This window comes from Vulpes vulpes, chromosome 3 (assembly GCF_048418805.1).
Source record: "Vulpes vulpes isolate BD-2025 chromosome 3, VulVul3, whole genome shotgun sequence".
Lineage (NCBI taxonomy): Eukaryota > Metazoa > Chordata > Mammalia > Carnivora > Canidae > Vulpes > Vulpes vulpes.
The window spans coordinates 22,744,187-22,770,031 of record NC_132782.1 but is presented as its reverse complement, the minus strand read 5'-3'; the positions used below and the strand labels follow the sequence as shown (position 1 = coordinate 22,770,031).

The following is a 25,845-nucleotide window of genomic DNA, read 5'->3' as shown; positions in this document are numbered from 1 at the left end:
GTTGAGGAAGCTTCCTGGGTTTCTGGTATTCAGAGCAGGGGCTGGCCAAAGGAAATTCAGGAGTGACAGGAAGTCCCGCTGAGTTTCAGGTATAACCGAGGCCTTCAAACGGCGATGAACACTTGGAAAAGTAGTTCCAGAGCTCAGAGAAATTTAGGCTGTAGACAAATGTTTAATAGGTTGGTACTAATATAAATGTATCACATGATTTATGTACAGATCATGTAAACTCCGCAAGTGTATGTAAGTTTTATACAGGCCTAGAAATAGTCCTATTTTCTAAATCTGCAACATTATGTTAATGGATTTGTGACCCTGAGTGTATTAATCAGGATTTTAATCATCACCTCGCTATAGAGAATATTCAAAAGAACAATCCCAATAATTAAAAGGCAAATTATTATAAATTAAGAAAACTGGGCTCTTTAGTGAATAAAATCTGTGTAATCCCTTTCTTAAGATTTCAGCTTGTCACCACCACTTATCCCCCAAACTAGAAAGTCTTCTCTTGAAACAAAATTGGTCTTTGGGTTAATAGAGATGTCAAGAGCTGCAGCGCTCCTTCATGGGCTAAGAAATCAGGATCCATTTAGTATTGTCAAAAGGCAGTAATAAGGCAATATTTGATAGAGGATCATCTAATTCTTTTATTATATAAAAGTAGTCTAATAAGTGTGAGTAAAATTTCCCAAGCCAAGCTCTGGTGCCAACAAAGAGAAAGCAAGAACACTGCTCAGTCCTTGATTTGAAGTACTTTCTGGTCCAAGACATTTTATAAAATGCTGACACATGAGCTAAAAGCGTGGAGGTTCTGTGATGCATTCAGGTGCCCCAAAGGGATGAGGTTGAAACAACCAAACTATTAGACTGCTATCCATTTGGAAGTAAACTCAATCCAAGCTACATCAAGAGACATTTCCCCTTCTGAACTTTTTTTTTTCTTAACTGCACCCAACTCCTAACTGCACTTATCCCATTAACACCAGTGCTGACACCCACCAATTCTGGGTTTTGTTTTAAGTTTAAATGACATTTTCAGGGTAAACTACCTATGATGAAAGGGCAACATTTTGGTTGAATGACAATTATGAATATCTTTAATAATACCAGGAGTGAAGAAAAGGCAATTAAGAATATTCAATTCATTTCAAGAATCATTTTTGATATAATTGTTATTTCTATTAATTTCTTATTTTTTTAACAAAGAGGATTTCAAGTACCTAAAGTTGAAAGAGATGACCTTTAAAGATCATTCCAATCTGATTATCAGTCAAGTATTTGACCACCTGTTCTATTTCAACGTGCATTAAAAAAGTAACTCCAAATTCTGTTAGTAGGTTATACCTATTTACTCTTTACTCCTAGAGTGTAAGAATTAGTGTGACATTAGAAAAAATTATTTCATCTCTATCAAAGCACATTTTCATAAATTGCCTAAATAAAATCCTAAAGCCAAGGAAAGCCCATAGATTTTGTTTTATATATTTATTTTTCAAAGACCAGGATTTTAAAGTCAACACCAACATAATTCCTATACTCAATGAGAAAAATTATTGTTGTTGGAAATAACAGCAATATAAGAGCTGAACATCTAATTTTCCTGTCTCCCTCCTTGTTCATATCAGTGGGATCACTACAATTGTTTTTTAAGTGCTATAACATCTGCATTTACACTGAGTGACATAAAATTCAGATTTATGACCCAGAGAGCTAAGTAAAGCAAGAGGGGGCAGGGAAGAGTTCTAGAAGCTGCTGTTCACAGGCACCATAAACTGCACGTGTTCAGATAAACATCTGAAACTCGACTATGTAGGCTGGGCTAAGTTGTGACATAGAAACACACACAACCCCCAAATCTCAAGGCTTACGAGAAAGGTTTATTGACATGTCCTTTACAGGTCAGCTGTACCCCTACTCTGCATCCTCTTCACTCCAGGCTTTAAGAGCAACTCCCAAGTGACAAGGGAAAACAGCCATGACAAAACATGAGAAAGTCCTTAAAGTGCTTGCTTATAGGTGGCACATGTCCCTTTTGCTCACATCTTATTGTCCAAAGTAGGTCAGATGGCCAAATTAAGGAGGATGATGCATGAAAATATAGTGCAGCCAATATAAGGCAACGAATACTTAAGGGCAATAATCTACTATATTCACCACAGGGAAAAATTAATAGCTCAGATGAAAACATTTAAATGGACTCTAGTTTCATCACCTAGAAATAATCCTAGTTAACATTTGATTCTACTTTAACCAACGTAGGAAAAGAATATTCACTCTATCTGCAATATGCTTTCTCAAGCCAACAATATATTGATAATAGTTTTCTTTGTGAACAAAGGAACTTCAGTATCATGGCTCTGAATCACCACGGCCATCACACAGATAACACCATGATACATTTAGCCGTGCTTCTACTGGGACATTTAGGTTGTATTCCATATATTTTGAAACAAAGAGATTTATCTTGTATTCCATATATTTTGAAACAATGAGATTTATCACAGAAGAGATCCTAATCATTCTGTTAGCTTTTGATCATAAAAATGACTCTCTTTGTTCACTACTTTTTTTTTTGTTTTATTTGGTATCATTCGCTCTCTGTTTGCAAGTGATTAATGAAATTGGTCCATCCTTTTACATTTAAACTTTCTGTATCATCTTGTATTATATATTCATCTACTAGTGATCATGGTTTGCTTTTTTTTTTTTTTAATCTAGCATTAGTGACATTTTTCTCCTTCCCATTTAATGTTGTAACTAATAGTTGGGCTTATCCCTGCCATATCATGTTAGACTTTCTATTTTATGGTTCTTCTCTGTTTCCTTCAAAGCTTGATGGCTTTTCCTTTATAATCTCCTTTTCCTTAAAAAACTGATTTTAACATATTTTAAAATATTTTATTTATTTATTACAGAGAAAGAGAGAGAGAGAGAGAGTGCACAAGCAGGGGGAGCGACAGGGAGAGGGAGAAGCAGGTTCTCCGCAGCGCAGGGAGCTCAATGGGGGCTGGATACCCAGGACCCTGGGATCATGACCTGAGCTGAAGGCAGATGCTTAACTGACTGAGTCACCCAGGTGCCGCTGATTTTAACATGGTTTTAACTGAGTTTTACATTTGACCTTAAAAGATAAAATTCCCCTTGTAATGTTCTATTTCCCTTCAAGTTGCTCTAAATCTTGTTGGAACCTACAGTCTGTAAGTGACACAGGAAGAGTAAAATGGTATCCTTCTAGTCTCCCTTGCAATACAAGACCTCCCCCACACTACCCCAAATCAAATTTTTCTCTTCCCAGTCCTTTTCCCAATCTTGGTGATTTAATCTGGAGTTTTAGAGAATCACACTTCATACTCTAACACAATAGGGAGGAAATGATACTACTTTTTCTGGTTGAGGCCAACTAGGGTCTCCAAGTATGAGGATAGATTGTAAGAATTAGGTAACTTTTCCGCCCTTTCTCAGTGTCCTTGTCTGCAACAGTAGCTGAGGTTTGTTTATTATTTTTAAAAATTATTTATTCATTAGAGACATATAGAGAGAGGCAGACACATAGGTAGAGGGAGAAGCAGGCTCTATGCAGGGAGCCCGATGTGAGACTCGATCCTGAAACTCTGGGATCACATCCGGAGCTGAAGGCAGATGCTTAACCGCTGAGCCACCTAGGAGTCCCTGAGGTTTGTTTTAATTGAGACTTGACTCAATCAAGATTTTCCTCAAATTGAGAGATAGCCATCATAAAATTAGGATCTAGTTCTTCATAGTTTTGACATTAGATTGTTTTAAGTTAGTGTTTGGGTTCTTAATAGTTTGTCTTTTTCAATATTTGCATGACTACCCACGGAGAATGATGAGGAGCCACATTAGAGGATTGCAGGCACAAGTCACAAGGGAGGGCATTCCTGTCATCAACTGATCTTACCAATGCAAATGTCATTGTACGGCTGAGTGGAATAAATTAGTTTTCTATCAAGATCATCACAGGAGCAATAAATGCCTATTGTCATTATATATTACAGTCATTACAATGTCATTATATATTCAAGTGGGTTTTTTTTTCCTTAAAGAAAAAGGGTAGGGAATCTTTTTATTTCTAAGGTCATTAACCCACAAAAAGAAAAAGAAAATGAAGGACTGCTTTCATGAAGTTAAGCCAATGTCTTCTCAAAAAGGTGGCAACGTAAGATTTTATAAACATTTTCCCAGAAAATAACTAAACAGCAGAGGCTAAAAGGACTTTTAAAAAAATCATTAGTACTTTCACTAAGGAATAGTGGCCACAACATGCCATAAAATGGAAAGGAATCGGGCAGCCCGGGTGGCTCAGCGGTTTAGCACGATCTTCGGCCCAGGGCCTATCCTGGAGTCCTGGGATTGAGTCTCAAGAGTCCCACATCGGGCTCCCTGCAGGGAGCCTGCGTCTCCCTCTGCCTGTGTCTCTGCCTCTCTCTGTGTGTGTGTGTCTCTCATGAATAAATAAATAAAATCTTTAAAAATAAATAAATAAAATAAAATAAAATAAAATGGAAAGAATCACTTTACTCACAAACAAACCAGTAGGTATGAAACCAATATAGAACTCCCATCTTAAAATGGCACTATAAGAAGAAAGTCTGGCAAACTCCACCAGTTTCCTCTAGATTAGAATGGCAAGAAGCAAGAAGCACAGGGAAAAGCCTCATCACAGATTAACAGCTTTCTGAGGCCACAGAGGCACAGCAATACTGGCACACAAGTACATAGCCTTGCCTTATCTTTTCCTGCTTTCCTTAGTCTTGGCTTCCAAAGAACATCATGGACACGTCCCAAAGCCCACCCAAAATACAGCCTCCCCTCCCTAGCAGTCATTTACAAAACTAGAGAGGAAAAAAGCATACAAAGAGACAAGTTCTCTGTGACTGATGAAGACTGGCCACTCTCCACTTTCCTAAGATCCTTTACCAAGGACATGACTAAGACAGACCTATGTTCCACATCACTTAGTCCCCCAAGTGTGAATTTTCAGAGGATCAAAATGCTACTCAAGTAAACATAAAGGGAGCCAAGGATAACTGGCACAAATACTCTTTCGACAAGGAGCAGATTTCATATAGAGAAAAGCTAAAAAAAAAAAAAGTATGTGTGTATAAACCATGATGAAAAATTATTCCCCCAATAGGAGAGCAAATTATTATGTGCGAGAGATAATTAGAGGGCTGATATGGAATGTTAATCCTAGCAAAAGGGATGGTAGCTTTAGAGTACCACTGCTTCATACTTTCACAAATTAAAAAAAAAAAGTGTTTTTGAATAAGAGATAAGACAGGTTGAGATACAATGGGAGCTGGCAAAATTAAGAAATTAAGGAAACAAATGATGACATCATAATTTCAAAGTAATTAAAATGACATTAATGAAGCACCAAATGATTCTGCAGAAAAATTCAAATCAATAGGTAGGTTAAAAAGATCAAGTTGAAGAAATCATCTTGCAAATGGAAGGACAGGAAAAGTTAACAAATAATGGAACCTGAATCTACAGATATGAATGATGCTAAAGACAATAATCAAAAAAGAAAAGAAATAATACTCAAAACTATTCCTGAACATAAGGAAGCCTTCAGCTTGGAAAATAAAATCTTCAACAGATAAAAATAAATATTTTTATCTGGAAAAATAAACTTCATCAGGCAAAATTAGTAAAAAGCAAACCAAAATAAGATAGATCCTAATGATATTGCTGAATTTAGATCATCCTCTGAATCAATTCAAGAAGTTAAATATTAATGAAAAAGTGGAAGCAAAGGGGTTAATCCTAGAAAAAGTTTGAAAATATACTCTTAGTATGCTTCAGAGTGAAGAAAAAAGTAAAATTGGTATTGTAGAATATTTGAAAGGAGCAGAAATCAAAAGTACTCAGTCCTGTCCCTCCTCCTCCCTCTCCTCTCTTTCTCTGAGTAATGGAGTGAATTCTCTGGTTAACTCAAGGGTGAAAGACTAAAGATAACAGCAAGCAAAGCATACACAAAATAAGGTAACAAAACTATTTAGAAATGCAGAACATAGCTAAAGATACAAGGAAAGGAAAACTCTTGGTCTTACTCATTTCCATTACTAAACACAAAAGAATAAAAACAAGTGCATTAAGTTTATAATTCATGAAATTAGAAAAGCCAACTACAGAACCATACAAATAAATAAATGTATTGGATTTATCAACTCATCTTTCTTTCTTTCTTTCTTTCTTTCTTTCTTTCTTTCTTTCTTTCTTTCCTTTTTTTTTAAAGATTTTATTTATTTATTCATTGAGACACACAGAGAGAGAGAGAGAGAGAGAGGCAGGGACACAGGCAGAAGGAGAAGCAGGCTCTATGCAGGGAGCCCGACTTAGGACTCGATCCCAGGTCTCCAGGATCATGCCCCGGGCTGCAGGCGGCACCAAACCGCTGCGCCACTGGGGCTGCCCTATTTATACTTTCATTTCTAAATGTGGAGAAAAACAGGAATCACAAATACAGAGAGGTCATAAAAACATATAACCAGGCATAGAAGACACTAATTTATTAGATAACTGTTGCAATGTATAATAAATAGCTAAAACTGGTAAGAGTTCAAAGGCTAAATATTCTATAATCATCCTGATTTTAAAAGTACGCCATTTAATGTCCATTCCCAAATATTTAAGAACTCCAAACAAATACTGGAATATGTCTTTCTACGTGCTGTTCTGTACATACAAACACATAACCATACACTCACAGGCACATAAGTCAATCTACATCAGGCTTAATGGTGAAACATCAGTACCATTTCCATCAATGTCAGCAACAAAATAATCATACTGGTTATTACCTTATTAACACTGTGTTCTGAGAGTGCTAAGCAATGAATAATATAATTATTCATCTGAAATGCACATGAGAATCAAATGAAAATCAACCAGAAGGGAGGAAAAAAGAAAACTTTCCTTAATATAGCTGGTTACCAAAATCTACCTACCTACCTCCCTCTATCTATCTATCTATCTATCTATCTATCTATCTATCATCTATCTATCCTTTTTTTAACGTGAAAACATTCAATCTGAAAAGGGTCCATATTATATAATTTCAACTATATGACACTTTGGAAAAGGCAAAAGTATGGAGACAGAAAAAAGATCAGTGATTGCCAGAGTTGGGAGTTGGAGGAGGGATAAAGAGATGCAGCACAAAGGATTTTTAGGATGGTGAAACTATTCTGTATGATACTGTAATGGTGGATGCAAGCCATACATTTGTCCAAACCACAGAATGTACAACACTGAGAGTAAACCCTAACCTAAACTATGGACTCTGGGTGATAATGACCTGTCAAAACAGGTTCATCATTGATTGTAACAAAGATACCACTCTGGTGTGGGATATTTACAGTGGAGGAGGCAGGGGTGGGAGGAGGGAAGAGATATGTGGAAATTCTGTACTTTCTGCTCAATTTTGCTGTGAACCTAAAATTGCTCTTCAAGTAAAGTCTTAAATACATGTGGGGTGCCTGTTTGGCACAGCTGGTTGGGCACTAGACTCTTGATTTCAGCTCAGGTTCTGATCTTAGGGTTGTGGAATAGAGCCCTTTGCTGGGCTCTGTACTCAGTGTGGAGTCTGCTTGGGACTCTCTCTCCCTCTCCCTCTGCCCCTCCCTTCTGTGTTCTCTCTCTAAAATAAATAAATAAATCTCTTCAGTCAATCAGTCAATAAATCATGGGTGTGTGTGTACATCATCTAAAGTGATGGTTAGATAAAAACAATTCAAGATCCTTAAATTTGGTGACATAAATTATAGCACAAATATCAGCAATTTAGGAGGTGAAATCTGAGAGGACTCTTTTTCGAATTTTAAATATTTGTTCTTTTTTATACTGGGTATACATTAATTCAAGAAACAGACACAATAAAGCTATTTTTATTTTGAAAAATATTTGTTTCTTTTCAGGTAAAGAATATAATTCAACATTTAAAAGCTGCTTTTAAAGATTTATAAACTATGGATAAATAGCAATAAGACATGCTAAAATGTTCTATTTTTTGTCTATTTCAAGTAGAGAATCAAAGAAGATGGTTGTAAGGGGAAAAAGGAAGGCAGACATGCACACTCGTGTCTCTCTCACACACACTGAACTGAATACAGAAACCAGACAAATCCATGCAAGAGAAATCTAAAACACCGTACACACCAGGTAGACAGTATAAGAGATTGGGCTGAGCAAGGACTAACCCTGGAAAACACTTTCTCAAGGTTGTTGTATGAAATAAATCTTTGGTATCAGCTTATATTCTGATTAATTCCTTCTTGATACTAAAGGAAGACCTCAAATGACACATACTGCTTGAGAGTTCTAGTTATTTGGATCTGTAAAACTATGTTTGATGCAAAAGTACAGATGTTACATCTGAGTATCTTCTTTCCCCTACTTAAACTAACCTACTTAAACTAATAGGCTTTTTTTTTTTAATCTGTTCCGAAAATTATAAATTCTAAAGATTATAACTTGATAATTCTGACCTTCGAGACACTCTGATACAAGTTCTTCCCAACCTTCTGGAACCTTAATGCTTACAAATATGTTATTTACTGGAAATTTACCTTATACAGACTATCCAAATGCACTGCGGGCATTACAATGACTAGAACCAGTATGTTGTATACACTTGACAAAGCATCCTCAAGGAGGAATCTACCAGGCAAGAAAAAGGAAAAGCCCTCTTCATCTGTCCAACTGATCCTTGGGCACGTCCAAGGTCAAAGAAAATAACATGGTGGGAGAAGGCTCTATAAAACCTGCCTCCATGGACCATGAGGTAGGGAAAGGCGGGGATCTGCCCCAGTGCTGGATCAGTGAAGGGCCTCAGTTACGGGTGTGGGGAGGCCAGTGAGAGCCTTGATCTTCTGGCAAGATGTACTGCCCTGTCCTGAGGCTTTCCTATTGAGAGTTACTGTGTCCAGACTCAAAGACCTATGGTCCATTAAAAAGAGGGAGGCATTTCCATTCCCTTTCGCAACCTAGGAAAAGCATGAGAAAATGCCAGCACAAGGTTCTAATAGCCTTATGAAGGGGAAACCAGCTCTGCATGGATCTCTCTTATAAATAATACGGAATAGGACTACAGCATCCCAGAGAGCCATTAGATTACTGGCAAAGACATATCCCCTTTTACACACACCACCAGCAAAGGAAGGAGTACACAATTCAAAATAAACTGCCCCCATACATAAATCTAAACAAATTCTCAAGAAAAGAGCTAGAACCAATGTTACATTGGTTTGTGAACCAATCTAAGCTTCCTTTAATGATCTGAATGGTTCTACTTATTTATTGGTAGCTTTTCAAATTGAAGTTTCCCCTGAAAGTCAGCTGAAGTCAGCCATTTTCGAGTATCACACTAATCTGTTAAATTATAATGTGGCAATGACCTTATCTGAAAACTGTAATTTGAGTTGACTTGGTTTTTGTTTGTTTGTTTGTTTTTTGTTTTGTTTTTGTTTTTTTTTACACTAAGCTGATGTATTTTCTAATTGGGACATATGCCCTAGATTTAATAATTATATATTCTTTCTAATCTAGTTTCAATCTTATAATTGGTATGAAATTTATATTCCAGGAATATGGCCCACCTCTTTCCTCTTATTTTAGGTTTTATTGGGTTTTGGGCATTATGCACTGGACTATTCTCAGAACTGAGTCTTCAAAACAATGTTATCATAAAGAGATTAAGGAATATGTCCTTAATCTGAACAACCAAGCTCCCTCATACTATTCTCTCGAGTAATCCTTCTCTGGACATCTGCTAATTTTATAATTAATAAAACATAAATGGCCTTTCAAAACATTATCAATGAGTAAAAAAATAACACACCAAACATATTATTTTGAGGTCAGAATCCTAAAAAGAGATCATCACCTCCTTCCTAGCTTTCTCTATAATGTCAGGGGGAAAAAATACCAATAAAAGCATCAGTCTCTTACCACTGATAATAATAGTGGTAACATATGGTAATATAGTGGTAGTAGTGGTAATATAATGTAAGACCAGATGTCACATTTCTTATCCAGGAACTCGTCTGTTACAGTGTACAGATGACGAAGGTAGGGTTTAGGAAGTATATTAAATAGGATCCTCAGTTTGGTTTCCAAATCTGGTTGACCTCAAAGACCATGAAACAACTTCTTACTTGCTATCTACCCTTAAAGTACTAGTAAATCAATGAATAAACTAAATGTCAAGCCTAGTTGTTTTTTTTTTTTGTACAGAATGATACATTACTGATGGTATACAATTTCACATTTATAGAGCTTCTTAACCTGGGGTTCATGAATGGGTTTAATTAGCACATTCTTTAAAACCCAGGAATGATGTGACAAGTGTTGGGTATACACACATCTTATTATCCTGGGGAGATATTCACCAGCTTTCATCAGATTATCAAAAGGCTAAGAAAGTATTTCCTCGGGAGTTCATATTACTAAAAGGATTGTTACCAGTACAGGTTAAAAAACAATCCACGGGCACAAAAGCTGTACAGCATATTTAACATAATGAGATCACAGGTCTCATTCTGATTTTGATGGAAGCATGTGCCACAGACACTTTTGACAAGGCCATTTTAATACCATCACTTTGATCATTTTACCAGTGCTAATTTTCTAAGGCTTGTCAGCCACTTAACCATTCATCATTTGGTTTCTGACTCTTGTTTTGAAAGGAAGCTTGGTAATGTCATAATTCATATTTTAACAAGAAAAACAATATTGGGAACTATGGTTCCCATGACTGCTAATAGGTACTGATTGTCAGCAGAGTGCAGACCTTTTGGCAACAACAGGAAACATCAAAGATTTAGCCTCTGCTTGGTGATCTTAGATAATAACTCATTAATCCATGCTGAGTGAGTATAAACTGTTACTGAGGCACCAAGTGTCTTGAGTAGCAGCAAATGTCCTGTTCTCTAGAGGAATTTCCTGTCAAAATAAGCATTTCTGTGCTGAGCTGAGATATGCTGAAGAGTTGGCTAAAACAGATAAAATGGCTTAGGTTAAAAATGTTCCTGCATTTAACTCTGATGCATTGCTACTGGGAATGTAAAATGGTATAACTGCTATTTGAAAATGGAACGGTGGGGGTGCCTGGGTGGTTCAGGTGGTGAAGTGTCTGCCATCAGTTCAGGTCATGATCCCAGGGTCCTGGGGGTGAGCTCCATGTCGGGCTCCCTGCTCAGAGGAGAGCCTGCTTCTCCCTCTCCCACTACCCCTGCTGCTCCTGCTCTCTCACTCACACTCACTCTCTCTCAAATAAATAATAAGTCAAATAATTAATTCATTAAATTTAAAATTTTATCAAGAAAAAGAAAATGGTTGGGTGGTTCTTCAATAAATTAAAGATAAAATTAAAATAGGATTCAGCAATACCAACTCTGGGTATATATCCAAAAGAACTGAAAGCAGGGACCTGAGCAGATATTTGTATACTCATACTCATGGCAGCAGCATTATTCAAAATAGCCAAAAGATGGAAGCAACTCAAGTGTCCATCAGCAGGTGAATGAATAAACAAAATGTGGTACATTCGTACAATGGAATATCATTCGGCAGAGACATAGGTAGAGGGAGAAGCAGGCCCACCGCGGGGAGCCCATGTGGGACTCGATCCTGGGACCCTGGGATCATGACCTGAGCTGAAGGCAGACGCTCATCCACTGAGCCACCCAGGTGTTCCGGAGCTAGTGTTTAGTAAGAACTGAATTTCAGTTCAGAAGATGAAGAAGTTCTCAAGAAGGTGGTTGTCTGGGGTCGGGGGATGGGCAAAAAGGCTGAAGGGGAGTGGGAGCTACAGGCTTCTAGTTATGGGGTGAATAAGACAGGGATGAAAGGCGCAGCACAGGGAACAAGTCAATGGTGCTGCAATAGTGGTGCAATGGTGACAGGTGGTGGCTACACCAGGGGTGAGTGGAGCAAAACAGTTTGTCAAATCACTACGATACACACCCGAAACAAATGCAAAATTGTGTGTCAACTGCGCTTCAATTAAAAAAAAAAAAAAAGAAAGAAAAAAGTGGTGGTCTGAGTCCAATCAGGCTGCTATAACAAAATACCATAGACTAGCTGGCTAATAAACAGCAAACATCTATTTCTCATAGTTCTGGAGGCTGCAAAGTCCATGATCGTGGCACCAGCAGATACAGTATCTGATAAAAAACCACTTCTGGTACGTGGATGGCCCTCTTCTTGTTGCGTTCTCACATAGCAGAGCGGGGCAAGGGATCTCTCCGGAATCCCTTCTAATGTCAGTCACCAGGGTTCTACCCTCAAGACCTAATTACTTCCCCGAAGCCCCACTTCCTAATACTGTCACCTGAGGAATTAGGATTTCAACATATAAATTTTGAGGTAACCCAAACATCCAGACCATAGCTGTGGGGGTGGTTATAGAACACTTCGAATGTATTTAATGCCTCTGAAAATTTTTTTTTAAATTAAAAAGAAAATTTTTTTTCAAATGGGGACGCCTGGGTGGCTCAGTGGTTGGGCACCTGCCTTCGGTTCAGGTCGTGATCCCGGGGTCCTTAGATCAAGTCCCACATCGGGCTCCCCGCAGGGAGCCTGCTTCTCCCTCTGCCTGTGTCTCTGCTTCTCTCTGAGTGTCTCTCATGAATAAATAAATAAATCTTTTAAAAAAAACCTTTTCAAATGGTACATTTTATGTATATTTTAGAACAATAAAGAAGTCCCTGTGTTGTCACCGATAACGATTTTCATTACATACAGACATTAATTTTGTACTATTTCTGTGCCTGGGTTTCATTTTTTTTTTTTTTATAAAATCTTTCTTAATCTATTAGAATTGCCACTTCAATCTGCATTGCTCCTGTATTTGTGCATACATATATTCTTGACTATGCACTGCACTGTATCTGTACTGATTCTGTATAATCTTTGTTGGTGGGGGGGACTATGCCACTTTCATCATTGCAGTCTGATGTCATGGGCCACAAAAACCACTCAGATTGTTTACTGGGCTTATCATTTCAGTTAAGACGTAAGCCCTCCATTACATACATTAAATACAGCTGATTGTGCTCACAGCCTGCCTGATATACCACCCTCATGCCAGTTCTTGGATTTTATTATATTTTCCCAAAGAGAGCCCAAAATAATCCAAATGATTTGCAGATTGGAGTTCCCTATCTGTTCAGCAGTTAGACAGAAAGACTGTACAAAGTTCAACACTCCCAAGAGAAAACCTCCTGGTTGTCCTAAAAAAGACCCACCGAGCTGCTAATGGTACTCTTGAGGCCTGGGGCATTATCTGTTCTGTTCTTCCTGGTGCTCAGTCACACATTAGGAATAGGAATAGAGGCAGTAGTGTAATTCTTTCAAAACACAGATGAATTAGCCTGGCTGCAGACAATGACTGCACCTGCTATCTACCTAATTCACTAGCCATTATCTCCCTAGATCACAAATGTTGCATGATTAGGAGGCTTTAGCAGAATCTTATAAAAGCCGTCATCTCCCCAGAATAGCAAGGTTTATGTAGACCTTTACCCACATATCAGGGGGCTCATACTTCTGTTTGCAGTGGGCACTCAGATGAGTGCTGGTTTCAATTATTGCTCATTCATCGCCACAGGAGAGAAGGAACAACTGACAATAACGGAGGATTTGTTGCCGGGCCCCAGGCTCTTCAGCCTCCTGTACTCATTTAATTGGGGTGTGGTAATCTTCGCACACACCTAGTGTGTGCTGGAGCTGGCTGACACAGGCTCAGGAGCCCACTGGGTACATCTCTTGCCAGACCAGCCTTCAGAGACATCCTTTGGGAACCTGAAATTGGCCATGGGGAGAGTATGTAGGCCATGCAAATCCGCATCCCCTCCCTTTCTTTAGGGAGTTGATTTTTAGACCATTGCCAGTACTCCACTGCACATATCTTGTGCTGTTTTTTCCTCTTATTTTTACACTAAAAAAAAACACCCCAAAACAAAAAAACCCCAAAAGAACCCATGGATTTCCTAGGTCTGAAACCAATCCCAACTCTGCTATTTCCTAGCTATGAAACCTCAATTTCTCTGTGCCTCAGTTTCCTCATCTATAAAACAGGAATAAAAACATCTATCTCATGAAATTCTGAGAGTAAATGCATAATTTGTGCAAAATGGTTATTATTATGCCTCCCTTGCCAAACGACTGTGTGGGAAGCAGACCTGAGGACACACGGTATCCTCCATGGAGCATCAGTTTCCTCCATGAGCAGGTTCAGGCCCCCTAAGTCTTGAGTAGCAATTTTGAGGCTCATTTGAACCATGACACTATTTTATAAAAAGCCCTATGAAAAAGGTTTGCTAATTTGCCATCAAAGGATCAAGAGTGTTTTGGGGGGAAATGCATAATTTAACAAAAATGCACAAAGTAGAAATGATATACCAGTTTATGTCTATAAATGGATCTGGGGCAGATCCATATTAAAAATAATAAGCCTACACTTATAAGAAAATGATCAAATGAGTGACTTGAGATTACTTTAGTATCAAAAATAATTGAAACTGATATAAAGTGAATAGTAATGGTTTGATAAACTACACTTGAGGTCCAGATAGTGTCAAATTTATAGTATGTTATAATTAACAAAGAAATGGATGTCAAAACACTTGAGCTTAAGCCTTCCTTTTGCAGCAGATCACAAGATCTTGCGTCTCAGGACCTTTGTTTCCTTTATGCAGGGAAGATACTTCAGCACCCAACTGACCTCATGGGATTTTACAGGAATCAAAAAAGAAAGAAGTACTTTAAAATACACACACACACACACACACACACACACACGCGCACACACACACCTGGGTGGTGCAGTCAGGCGTCCAACTTTTGGTTTCCACTCAGGTGATGATCTCAGGGTCATGAGATGAAGCCCTCCACCCCCACCTCGAGTTCTGTGCTCAGCAAGGAGCCTACTTAACACTCTCTCTCCCTCTCTTTCTGCCCCTCCTCCAGGGGGCTCTCTCCCTCTTTCTCTAAAATAAATAAGTTTTTAAAAATAAAATACACACATATATTGGGGTAAAGCTGGCAGACTGAATACAGGATCTATTTCACCACAAAACTCCACTGAAAACAAGAGTAAAGGGACTTTTAAAAAAGATTTACTTATTTATTTATCCATTTATTTGAGAGAGAGAGAGAGAAGAAGAATGCAGGAGGGGAGGGGCAGAGGGAGAGGGAGAGAGAACCTCCAGCGGACTGCACGTTGAGTAGGGAACCAGATGTGGGGCTCAATCTCACAACCCTGAGATCATGATCTGAGGTAAAACTGAGAGTTTGAAGTTCAATGAACTGAGCCACCCAGGTGTCCCCTCACTTCTTTTCCTAAAGAAAAACCCAAGAGCAGTGAGGACAGGCAGCAATAGCAACAGAAGTTTGGGGCTGGAGAACAGGAAAAAGTAGTAAAATGGTATCTGGTTCATTAGTGAGTCCTGTCACAGGATGAGTGGAAGTTTAAGGAATTCAAAGGAAGTTTTACTATGTCACTCGATACCGAATTGAGATGAAAAACAAAGCTACTTTTCCCCAAATCCCAAGCCTGGGAAATGCCAATGCTAACTGTCTACTACAGAGGTTTTGCAAGGTGGTCCCAGGACCAACATGCTACCTGGGAACTTGTTTCAAATGCGAATTCTTGAGCTTGTCCATGCTAGTGGGTCAAAACCAGTAAGGCCCAACACTCTATTTCAACGAGCCTGGCTCTGGGTAGCCAACCGGACCTTGTTCTTCACTGACCTAACAGTAACACTAGGGAATAATACTATAGTATTAGACACAGAGTTACTCCCAAGTAAGAGATCTAAAACCTCAAAAATAAAGAAATTATTTCAAAAATTTTCCTCCGAAACTAAAAAAATTATAATACGAATTTCAAGTGATAAAGTGTCTAGCACCTCACATTTATATAAATGGCCTTTACACTACTAAAATTACTAAAAGCTTTAGAAAGCTAGTGAAAAACTATTTTTTACTACACACACAGTATCTCCATTATGTATAAGAAAGAAAATAAAGCAACAAGTTCTATCATGAATCAACAGGACTCTACTAATCCTTGTGACTGCAAACTTTTTTGGATACCAGATTCAGAAATGGACAGATAACCCAGAGGTCAGTGAACTTTTCACATAAAGGGCCAGACAAAATATTTTAGGCTTTATGAGCTATTCAGTCTCACTGCAGCTACCCAACACTGCCATCGTATTGGAAAAGCAGCCACAGAAAGAAAATATGCACATGAATAAGCGCGGCTATCCAATAAAACTTAATTTATAAAGCCAGGTTTGCCCTATGGGCCTATAACTTGCTGATCCTTGAACTAGATTATGGAAGATTAGGAAGCGTTCCCGGGACCAGACACTGCAAAGAACTTTTAAAATTGTAGACTCTCAAACAGCTTCCCATGGCAGTTCTATTAATCCACACTATAGCTGGCAAAGCATTCACAAAGGAGATTCTGATTTTAATGCCTTCTTGCCAACTTCAGACTTCCCTATCTCCCCTAACATGTAAAAGATACTTATGTTTAGAAATACACATATTGAAAAATACTAGTAAGATAAAGAGTAAAGAGGATTGCTTTGATCAGAGTAAATGTCTATCTAGGATGTCACTTATCAAAAAGCCTGGTGTGAAAAAGATTTGCTACTATTCACCTGAAAGATAACATCCTAGGTAGTACAAGAGTATTTCAAGAAAATGCATAAATTATTTTTAAAAAAGGAAAAATGTTGGGACGCCTGGGTGGCTCAGCTCAGCGGCTGAGCATCTGCCTTCGGTCCAGGGCATGATCCCAGGGTCCCAGGATCGAGTCCCACATCGGGCTCCCTGCATGGATGCTTCTCCCTCTGCCTGTGTCTCTGCCTCTCTCTCTGTGTCGCTCATGAATAAATAAATAATCTTTTAAAAAAAGAAAAAAGAAAAAAATAAATTAACTTTATTTGTAAGATTTGTCATATTTCTGAACTTTAAAAAGAGAATATGAAAGATTTTAAAAAGGAAAAAATTGGTCTAGTCCAAAAATGAGTAATGGGCCAAGTACCAGAGCATCTAAGTAATAAATTCTCAACACATGCCACTCCCCCCACAGTCTCTCTCTGTGTAAATCTGGCTACTTCATCTTTGTGAATCAAAAAAACACTGTACTCGATTTACTATCAACTTTGGTATTTTAGCCTATTTCAGTTTTTTTCTTTGGAATGTTTTATTTTGGGATAAGTTACAAATATACCACCGCGAGTTCCCATATACTCTTTATCTAGGACTTCCTCCAGTTTTTAGAAGCTGACAAAACAAGAGATTTTAACCTTAAAGTGCCAGTTGAGAAAAATAAAACATTTGGAAATAAAATTCACATGCCAAATTTGTAGGTATTGTTTAAATAAACTGCACCATGCTTTCAAATTTAGGACTCCAACCCTGAACATGCAGTCAGTAAAACTTCAAGTTCTCAGCTCATGTCACCTCCAAATGGGCACAATCTCCATCACGTTCTAGCACAATATTCTTTTTATTTCCTTCACACTTTTGTCACTCAATAGTTACATTATTTGTTTATTGGCTTATGATCTGTCCTCAGAGCCTTCACTGGCTATGATTCCTGCTCTCCTCGTTATAATCCCCAGGCCCAAAGTAGTGACTGCAGCATACTGGGTAGACAGATGCTCAAGAGACTTTGCTACAGGGATGACTAGATGAATGGACGAAAGCCTACATACGTGAGTGAACACTTCAGATGTAGCAGGGGTGATACACACAGGATAAAACACACATCTATTTAAATAGTCATTGTTTCTGAAATCTTGAAACTTTAAAGGCCGACCACCAGCCGTACAGAGGGACATTTAGGGGAGCCCGTGTGTTAGGCCATCATCTTTGAAATCTTTTCTTACTGGGGCAAAGTTTAGAATTGTCACTACTCCCGATACATTCTTGTTCTCTAAAAGCCAAACTTTTCAAAGTAGATGTGTCTCGTTGGTTTACAAGCTCATGTGAAAAGTCGATAAAGAGACTTTAAAGCAACCTCAAAGTTGGACTAAGTACAGTATTAATTAATAATCATTCTTCTGTAGCTAAAAGTATATTCGGAAGAATTCAAATACTGGATTCCAACCTTATGGCAGTGGTTTGGGAGAAAGACATTTTGAGGGGAGAGGCAAAAAGTTTAAAAGACAAAACGGAGAGTGAGGCTGCCTCCCTTGCTCAGTGCTCAGCTCAGGGTCCAGGAATTACCTGGGTGTAGGAAAGGGAAAGGAAGGATAGATGTTCGGCAGAAGGGAAGGATGGGAGGGAGGGAGGTGGGAGAGACTATCTATCCCCATATTCTCTATGAACACTTATCCCAGGGTCAAATATTACAAAATGTGTCCAAATATCAAAGCACTTGGTCACTTGACCAAGGGAGGAAGAAGGCATTCTAAAATACACACACAGATAAAATATCCATTTATCAAATAAAAAGAAACAAAAAGACAAAAATGGGGCACTTTCAGGCTATACACCTCATTTAGAATGTCTTTCTTCTATCTCGGGACCCCGCACTGTAGAGGAAGGGTTGGCACTAATAAATACATCCAACGTAGCACAAATCGATACCATCCAAAGAGTACAATAATCCCACTGTCATTCCTGGAACATTTCCTGCTTATGATGTAATGAGTGACAAATAACTCAAATGATCTGGTGAACTAAAGATTTAGTAGACTGAATTTCACTGGCAAGAAACACAGCGACATTAATACTAAAAATGAAGTCGAAGAAAAAATTCGTCTTCAAACCTCAAGTAGAAGTTTTGAAAGACCAAAAATAATGATAATAAAAGACGAATAAAACTCTAGATTTTTTTCTGCATAAAAATACAGTAAGAAGTATAGTAATGCTGAGCTTATTCATCTGAAACTGTTTTATGTACTTAAAGAACAAGGCAAGTAAGTTTGTAATCCTATTTTGAACCAAGATTTTAGTGTAAGAGAAAAGAGATACAAATATAAAATCAAATAATATTAAAACTCCGTAAACTTAACTTGAAAAAAATCAGTACAAACTCCTATGTTTTATTTTTAAATGTATGTAGTTTCTACTCTGCCCTAGGCTCTTCCAAGCCTAGAAATGGTGAAAACCCATAAGAATGAGCCCTCCTAACACCCAGACTGTAGTTTCTAAATTCCATTAACGATTAAAAAGAACCAGGGCACTGAGGTGGACACTTGACGGGATGAGCACTGGGTGTTTTTCTGTATGTTGGTAAATTGAACACCAATAAAAATTAATTAAAAAAAAAAAAAAAAAAGAACCAGGGTTTCTTGGAACTGGCTGAAACTTCGACTGGGATATGAAATGCACAAGAGGAGCTCGGGTCATCCTGTTGTACCGAAAAGCAGGGTCAAGAAATTAATGGGACAGGAATGCTTCCAGGATGTTCTGTACCTTGATCTGGTCGCTGATAATATGGAAAATGGTCAGTCTGTGAAAATTCATTGTGATTCTTTTGTGATAAGCTCTCTTTTCTATATGTATACACAGGAGCCAACTTGAAGGGAATCCCAATGAACAGAGAAGGTATTACTTGAGCAACCAGGAAAAAAACAAAAACAAAAACAAAAACACTGTAATTAATTAAGACATAATAAATATTTTTAAAAGCCATGAATTGACGATGATACTCAAGGAGAAAGGAAACCCTAAAAAAACAAAAAAATATCTTTGCTCACTCTTGGAAGAAACTAAAGTACCAACTCTGAAATTGTCTACCAAAAGGTTAGTATTAAGCACATACTTTGCTTTTCCTGGATGACTGTATTTCAGGGTCAAATACTAGTTGATCCAAATACATATCTACTTCCAGTAACTTCAGAATAAAAGGGGGGAGGAACAGATGAATACATATCCAGTAAAAGTGGGAAGGAAGAAGTCATTAAGTGGGGAAAAAAAAGTATACCGTTGATATTGTATTTAACACATAATTTCTTTTTTTCTTTTTTTTTTTTAAAGATTTTATTTATTTATTCATGAGAGACATACACACACCCAGAGAGAGAGAGAGAGAGGCAGAGATACAGGCAGAGGGAAAAGCAGGCTCCATGCAGGGAGCCCAACATGGGACTGGATCCTGGGACCCCAAGATCCTACCCCGGGCCGAAGGTGGCGCTAAACTGCTGAGCCACCGGGGCTGCCCACAATTTATTTTTCAAAACTGGTGTAAATTTTTCAGATTTTGGGATGATAATTTTTCTTTTTTTGTTTTTTGTTTTTGTTTGTTTTTTGGGGCGATGATCATTTTTCAAAAAACCTCACATACAGAAACAAGAAAAACAACGTACAGAGGGTGGACTGGTCTAAGGCACAGTCTTTAACCCTGGATCAAGACTCTTTCCTGGTCCTTTGTTTCCATTCTTATGAGCACTGTGAGAAGGAAATTTTGAAGTCTTCTCATTCTTCTTCCCTGTAGAGAAGATCTGGCTACCGGCCTTCCCCCAGGCCCCCTCAGCTCTTCAGAATTAGATGCCTGCGGACCAAAAAAGGCCTCCTTCAAGCAGGATACAGAAGAGGAGGAGAAGCCCAGGAGAGGAAGCAAAGGGTAGGTAAAATGACCTCGGCGTGGTCAATTCTCACTGGATACCGTCTCCATTTCCACTACCCAAGGGAGGAGTCTCACAATCCGCAGAACAGATAAAAGGGAGCAAACATCAGCGAAGAGTTGAACACACTTTCTCCTCTACCCATGTTATATTTGCTGACTGGTTAGCTGATTTACTGAGTTTACCTTTTTCAAGACTTTTCAACCTGTTTTATGAATCAGTAATGGCTTCTAAGCACTCTTCACTCCATTTTTTCAGTCCTGGTTAAGTGAGTTAAGTGAAAAGGAACGGGGAGGTGATAACAGGAACTCCAAGAAAAAGGGAGGAAGGGGCTTTCTGAAATCTTTCCTGAGTATCATGCATACAAACTAATTCCTGTGTCAAAGAACAACACAAACACATTTCGTGAAGGAAATGAGATGCTAATTGCCCACATTTTCTTTTTTAAAGAGGAGTTTAATTTCTGTCTCAGAGTCAACTCACAACTCAGCAAATATGTGTGGGAACAAATTTCCATTTACTTTATTTCCATGAACTTAAATCTGATGTTCATCTTTGCTTGTGGTCAAATGTCAGGAGATCCTAGGGATTGCTGGCCTAAGAAATTCCCGGAGACAGAGCAAAGTAATACAGCCAGGATATGAAACCACCCAAAATAAACATCCAAACCAGCCGCCTTCTTTCTTGCTTGCTTCAACATTATAAATCCTGAGGCCTAAAAATCTAGTTCAGTAACATTTGAAGGTAAATGAGGAATTGGGACAAGAACTGCTCTTTGGGGATCAAGTCAGTTTCCTCCATCTGTAAACTCTGATCAAATAATTAATGTCTGAGGTTTGCTAATATGGACAGAAAAGGACCCTAGGATTTGAAATGCCTTTGTGGTTAAAGTTCTTTATTACTGTATAAAAGTTTGATTCAATATCGTATTAACAAGAACATCTCTGTAAGTGGCTCCGTTTCCAACAATATACAATGATCAAAGATGCATAAAGACACACTTTGTGACTGGCTACATCCCACTGCTTGAAGGACTATCTGATTCTGATGGTAAGATTTCTCAATGTCAAAAGTTCTACACAGGAAGATGGCACAACATCTTGCTCACTGAATCACTCTGGTGTCCAGACTGAGTGGGGTGGGGCTAGTAAATGGACTCTAATCCCAATGGGTATCATTCAAAAAAGAAGCCAAATCAATGAATCGGTTTTGCCTCCCAGGGACAAAACCAGTAAGATCAGGCACTGAAACTCTGGGGTCATAAAATATCACTCTGAAGGGACACTGCGTGGCTCAGTGGTTGGGCGTCTGCCTTCGGCCCAGGGCATGATCCTGGAGTCCTGGGATCGAGTCCCGCGTCGGGCTCCCTGCATGGAGCCTGCTTCTCCCTCTGCCTGTGTCTCTGCTTCTCTCTTTGTGTGTCTTTCATGAATAAATAAATAAAATCTTAAAAAAAAATCACTCTGAAATGACAACCTCAAGGTCTGGAAAAAATGATTCAAGCCTTATCACTATGCAAATCAGATTTCCAAACTAAGGCAAATGGACCAGTCTGATTTCGGTAAAGTCTTCCTTCTTCAGAGGCAGGTCTGGGAGGGGTTGGCTTAACCTCAGAAAACCATCATTTTCAAAATACACAGATTTTATATAAAGTAATAAAATGCCAAACCAGAATAAAGACTAACAGCATGTTATGTGTAAAGTGCACAAAGTGATTTCATGAAAGGAAGGAGAAATTGACACCTCAAGCAGGCAACAATGGCGAAAGCCTACAGGTGCCAGGCAGGTAACATAAATCTGCTAAGGCCAGTTGGATTAAATACTTACGGAATGGTAAAGATTAGCAAGCTTCAGGCCTTAGAATAGTTAAAAGACCAGATTTTTAGTCTTCCAAGAGAAGCCAGGCATCTGATTTTTCTGTGAAGTTTCCCGATTGTCCAATGTTGGCAATTAATTCAATTTTAAAGAAGAAAATGTTTACAGTTTAAGAAGATTATAGTCTAAAATTTGACCTACAGGCCGCTGTAGGGTCTAAAATGTAATTTTAAATAATGCAGTAATAAACAGAAAGCTTCTCGCATAACTGTGATTACACTAAATTATGGAGCCTTGGTTTCTGCTCTACCAAGAGGCACCAGTCCATACAAGGAAAGGGGAGGAGTGGTATCAGAGTATATGGGGTGTTTCCCAAATTAAAGATGTCTGAGTTATCACCACCACCACCCCTGCGCCCCAGGGCAAATAAGAGTTTGTGTAGAGGATGCATAACTTATGAGAGCCCCCAAGAACTCAACTGGTACACCCTCCCACTCGGCCTCACTGACCTCAGGAAAGTAGAAAGCTTTGTGTAACAGGGAGGAATGTGTCCAAATTGTGAAGACCAAAGTCACTGAGCCTAAGATATCAACTAGCATGTGTGAAGTGGCTCTGAAAATAATAACTGTAAATATCAGAGATGACAAGGAGCCCCCATAGGAAGCACTGCTGATACCATATTAATTATTTCAGTCTCCTGGGGAAAAAAAAATCTCTGTGACAGATTACAAACAATGGAATCATTTTAAGACTGTGTGTATCGGGGATCCCTGGGTGGCGCAGCGGTTTGGCGCCCGTCTTTGGCCCAGGGCATGATCCTGGAGACCAGGGATCAAGTCCCACGTCGGGTTCCCTGCATGGAGCCTGCTTCTCCCTCTGCCTGTGTCTCTGCTTCTCTCTCTCTCTCTCTCTGTCTATCATGAAAAAATAAATAAAATCTTGGGGAAAAAAAGACTGTGTGTATGCATGCATGTATGTGCATATACACATATAATGCAAGCAGAGTTAAATTTCATTTTGTAGACTTATCTCTGCAGCTTAATTACTCCAGAAGGGAAGGGCAGTGTCTTATTTCCACGTGATGCCAGACTGCAGATACAAAAAGATTAAATATTTTGGAATGGTTTTCTACTTCCTATCTTTAAAAAAAAAAAACAACAAATCCAGCAAAACTTTTTATCAAGATGCCTAAACATAACCAGGATTACTCTTAAGGTCTGATATACACATAGAAGAATATTTAAAGAAACACCTTCCTGTGATTTGGTAATGTCTCACTTATCTTTTGCTGTAATTATTAAGCACTGCCTAATCCAACCCTGTTGCTGATCTTAAATTTGTGTTCTCCTAACTCACCTTGGAACCAGGAGTCAAAGTCTTCCAGGTTGAGGTTAAGGTAAAAGCTGTTCAAAGTGGTTTATCCTCAGAAGCCAGCAGCTTTTTCTCTGGGACTCAAGTCTGTCTACTGACCATGCTGGGGTGATCTGGTCAATGACAGCAGTGGCTCCTTGATTTCTTTCTCTTGCTGTTTTGCAGCCAGAGGTAAAACTGAAAAAGAGAGATTATACTCATATGGCACAAGTCCACAGAAAGTTCATGAGCTTCACAGGGGGCTGCCAATGACCAATCAGAAAATTCCTTCCAACTTATCGTTTGAGGAGAAAGAGTTCATAAGGCATGGTGTCTCAGATCTTTACCTCCTTTGCTCAATCTTTCATAATCTCAAAGATGTAGCCACTGAACTCATCAGCCATCAGTAACATTCATAATTTACATCTTATCCAGAGCCTGGAGTAAGAAAACTCTCAATTTATATGGCAAATATTTTCTAAAAGGTGACAAAGCATATTTTCCAGAAACATGTTTAACACTCCAATGAACTGTATACTTCAGTATGTATGTATGTATGTATTTATCTAAGTAAGCTCTACGGTCAGCACAGAGCCTGATGCAGGGCTTGAATTCATGACTGTGAGCTCGAGACCTGGGCCAAGATCAAGTCAGAGGCCTAACCGACTGAGCCACCCAGGCACCTTGAAACCTTAATTTTTAAAACCACTAAGTATGAAGTGATTTCACCAGATGAGCATATAAATATACTATCACCGTGCCCTGATAGAGACTCATCAATAGTCTGTAATTTGCCATATAGAACACAACTGCCAAACTTCTAGAACAATCCTCTAGCAGAAAGAGCTGATTATACTATCAAAGAACACAGTTTTCAAATTGACATTATTTCTCCAAAAGCAAAGAATATTTTGAGGAAATAAAATATGTTCATTTTAAAGAAGAAGAAGAAAGAAGAAGGAAGAAGAAGGAAGAAGAAGGAAGAAGGAAGAAGGAAGAAGGAAGAAGGAAGAAGAAAGAAGAAAGAAGAAAGAAGAAAGAAGAAAGAAGAAGAAGAAGAAGAAGAAGAAGAAGAAGAAGAAGAAGAAAGAGCGAGGGAGCTGACAAGTACTCCAAAGTAGAAGCTGATCCTGAAATGTTTTTTTCCTTCAAGCCTGACCTCTGGTAGGTTCGTTTATTCACAAAGTAGCTTTAAAAATTACTGCCCAGGTTTGGTGATTTCTCAAACCTCTTCTTTTACTTGGTTTTAGTTTTTCTCTTTTGACTTATGGAAAAGGAAAAAACAAATGCACACACACACATATTCTTAAAGACAGTGACTTCATGGAAGAGCAAAAGATTGATGTCTACTCAGGATCCCATGCTGTGATTGCTCCTATAAATACCATTTTTCTGGGAAAACAAATGCATGTATGGGGGATTGTTTTAAACCTGCCTACACCTCTACAAAAAAAATTTTTTTTTGTTTAAATCTATGTTGTAAGACAATTCTATGCATCTTATAGGTCTTAAATTTTATTTAGGACAATTCCATGCATCTTATAGGTCCTAAAAATTTAATTGATGACTGTGATGATGACCTAGAACTAAAGTCAGGATCTATCAAGATTAGTTGTATGCTCAGAATGATACCTGTTTATTTTCTGCAAACACTACTCAATCCATGCTCTTTAATCCCATATCATTATAGGTAGACTGAATATGGTCAGCTGCAGGAAATCCCCTGCCCACTTTTCTTTGCTCTTTTCTATGATGGACTCTGCCAAGCTTTGGAAAAGGAGAGAACACTAAAAAAAGAAAAAGAAAGAAGAAAAATATGGCGAGGAGACCACTGTGCTACCTTGCAGGCTCTTTTCTTTCACCCACACCCATTCCTCTTCCCTAGTCTTATTCTCCATAACCTCTTACCATCCTGTAAGGGAAGTGGGAAGGTCAAAGAACAGATGACCCCGGGGTAAAATCATGCTTTCCTCTCTCTTTCCTCCAGTCCAGCAGCAGAGGTGGGGAGAAGGCAGGTGAATCTTGCTCACCATACCTGAGGAATTCCCAAATCATGTGC

General features: G+C 38.6%; 1 protein-coding gene across 17 annotated transcripts in view; it reads right to left on the bottom strand.

The window, feature by feature from the left end:
- Positions 1-25,845, bottom strand: part of OSBPL6 (oxysterol binding protein like 6) — a 208,906-nt gene that overhangs the window by 93,178 nt on the left and 89,883 nt on the right. For 16 of the 17 annotated variants that reach the window (XR_012000337.1, XM_072752043.1, XM_072752045.1 and 13 more), the window contains exon 2: positions 23,793-23,984. The exons of the other annotated variant lie outside the window; for it this stretch is intronic. The gene's annotated coding sequence lies outside the window, so the exon portion shown is untranslated. The remainder of the gene's footprint in view (positions 1-23,792; positions 23,985-25,845) is intronic. 17 annotated transcript variants of the gene reach the window in all.